The 2847-nt window shown below is 38.5% G+C and overlaps 1 pseudogene; it reads left to right on the forward strand.

Annotated features, from left to right (window-relative positions):
• Window positions 1-523: 523 nt before the first annotated feature.
• Window positions 524-2847, forward strand: part of LOC103266888 — an 8556-nt pseudogene continuing 6232 nt past the window's right edge.

A 2847-nucleotide genomic window follows, 5' to 3' on the forward strand; every position in this document is an offset into this window, starting at 1 on the left:
AGTTAGCTGAGTATAGAGGAGGGTATCTCCATGGTACTGGGATATAGAAGGGGAAGAAACCTAGGAGAAAGAACCTGGGATTCTGAGACAGATACAAAAATTGCAGGTGGCAAAATCTAGCTTCAGCACGGAATACTCAGGAAGATCTTCCAGCAGACATTTCTGGAAATGTTCCATACAGCTGCCCAGTAGGATTTTCTTTCTTTCTTTCTTTCTTTTTTTTGAGTTGGAGTCTCACTCTATCGCCCAGACTGGAGTGCAGTGGCCACTCCGGCCCACTGCAACCTCGACCTGCTGGGCTCCGGAGATCCTTCCGCCTCAGCCTTCCGAGTAGTTGGAACTACAGGTGCTGGCTACCACGCCCAGGTAATTTTTTGGTTTATTGTAGAGATGAGGTTTCACCAAGTTGCCCAGGCGCGTCTCGAACCCGCGGGCTCAGGCAATCCACTCACCTCAGCCTCCCAAGGCGCGGGATTACAGGCTGAGCTACTGAGTCCGGCTAAGGATTTTCTAATTCAACGCTATGCCCCTGTGGGCTAATTATCACTGGGTTCCTGTAATGGAAAGTTCGGCTGCAGGTGCCTGGGTGCTCGTTAGACAGAGGCAGATGGATCTACGCCAAGGCAAGAATGTATGTTCTCTTTGCGTTCATGTATACAGACACTTTTCACCATTTTAATAAACTTATTTTCTTTACACATATCATTATAAAGTATATTTGTGCTCTGTATCATGAGCGTAATTATACCTTCTGTTGATCTGTTAATTTGTAGCTTTTATAGTTAATTTCATATGATTTCATTTGAGAGAAAGCTTAAGCTTTCGCCATAAGTCTTCCTATAAGTTAAACAGGTCTATGAGACAGAAAGAAAAGAAAATTATATTTTTGGATAGCACTACCTCCCTATTCTTGGCCCAGGGAAGATTAAACTGCTCACTTAATTTTTAGCTAGTCTCAAATCCATTGTGACATGGATTTTATATTTTTTTCTTTAAGGCTGTAAATTGTTCCGTTTTTATCCTATTTATTTTTTTAAACAGTGTCTAGACTACCATCCATTCAAAATAACTTATGATTAGGTGTCTATAACTTTAATTTTGCAGGATATATTCACCAAACACCTTCGAGGAGGAATATTTCAGAATTGGAATCACAAAGCCTGGGGGCATAACAGGTGAGAAAAATGACAGCAAGAAAGAATAAAAAGCTTAGAAAATGGGTAAAAAGTAATTTCAAAAAAATATTTAAAATGACTTTTGGTTGGCTTCCTCATTGGCCATGACTCCAGTTCCAAAGCCGAGTCATGGTGTCATTTTGTTGGTCTTCTGTCATTCTATATTCTGTCAGTGAGTGCTGAGCTCTGTGTTGGAGATAGGACCTAAAAAGAAGATCATGAAATGTTGAATCCAAGTAATCTTCTTTGTATTTTGTTATTGTTAGCTTTGTTGCCAGGAGATGGCTTAGGGAGCAGGTGTCATTGTGGCTTTCATGTTTATTAATGATGCTGTCAATTTCCCGCCACCTAGAATCAATATTTTAAAGTCACCTTGACATCTTCTTCTTGTATCTTTCTCCATAGACCAACAAGTTGTATTTTTTTCCTACGTCTAACATGTCTCTCATATGCATAACAATAAAACAATAATAATATAATGATATTATTAACAGTTACCGAATACTTGTTAAGTACCCAGCACCTTATTAAGTAATTCACCTGCATTATCTCAATAAACCATCACAGCAACACTGTGAGGGAGATAATAACATATTCTTAATTCTACCAGTAAAGAAAATAAGAGTTAGAACAGGTACACAAATTACTCCAAATTATACAGCAATCATGTACGTTGTGATTTGAAACAAGACCAAGCCTGAGTTTTTGAACTCTGCTCCCTCATACTTCCTCTTCCTGGATCGTATCTCCTAGTCTGTATTTTCTTAAACACTGGTGCCTCACTAATCTTCCTAATATGCATCTCCAACCATGTCAGTCCCTTTCTAATGATCATTCCCCTTCATTGAAATAGGTAGTCATTTGGACTGTGGGTTCTGGCAACAGACTACTGGAACTTGAAGTTTGTTCAAGTATATCAAATCCTCTAATGTTCTATTTCAATATTTGCAAGGTGCCCAGAATAATAACGTATCCTTGAACTTTAAGTAGATTATGACTAAGTAGAAAGATTTTCATCTCTTTATGATTGAGACTGAATATTACTGATCCACACATCTGTGGTAGTTAGGTATATGGCCCTTGGTCTTACACATAGTACATAGAATACAGATATTTACTGGAATAAGCTTAACTGAAAAGAGGTAGAGGTTTTTTTTTTTTTAAAGACAATTTAATTATATAATTAAAAGAGGCTAACGATGCCCCTTTTTTGAATACTGATGGAATTAGTGACATGGCAGAATAAAACTCTTTGTAAAGTGGTGTAAGAGAAGAATACAAATAACAATTATAATACAGTACAATGAACATAAAGACAAAGTAAGTTCCGTCTCTAATTTTGTTCTGTAGCAATACAATATGTTGAATAAATGAATGAGTCCCTTTGTCTAAATCAAGCTCATCATTCTTATAGAACATTCTCATGTGCATGTCCCGTATTCTAGTATCCTCTCTTTCTATTCTATGTTCCATTGCAGTCACTCTATCTAGTCTATGACTCTTAAGATACTCGAAATCAGCCGGGCTTGGTGGCTCAGTCTGTGCCTTTGGGAGGCTAAGGTGAGTGGATTGTTTGAGCCCGCGGGTTCGAGACCTGCCTGGGCAGCGAGATCTCATCTCTACAAGAAATCAAAAAATCAGCCGGGCATGGTAGCGCATGCCTGTAATTCCG

This window comes from Carlito syrichta, unplaced genomic scaffold, assembly GCF_000164805.1.
Source record: "Carlito syrichta isolate Samal-C Ts95f unplaced genomic scaffold, Tarsius_syrichta-2.0.1 Scaffold307529, whole genome shotgun sequence".
Classification (NCBI taxonomy): domain Eukaryota; kingdom Metazoa; phylum Chordata; class Mammalia; order Primates; family Tarsiidae; genus Carlito; species Carlito syrichta.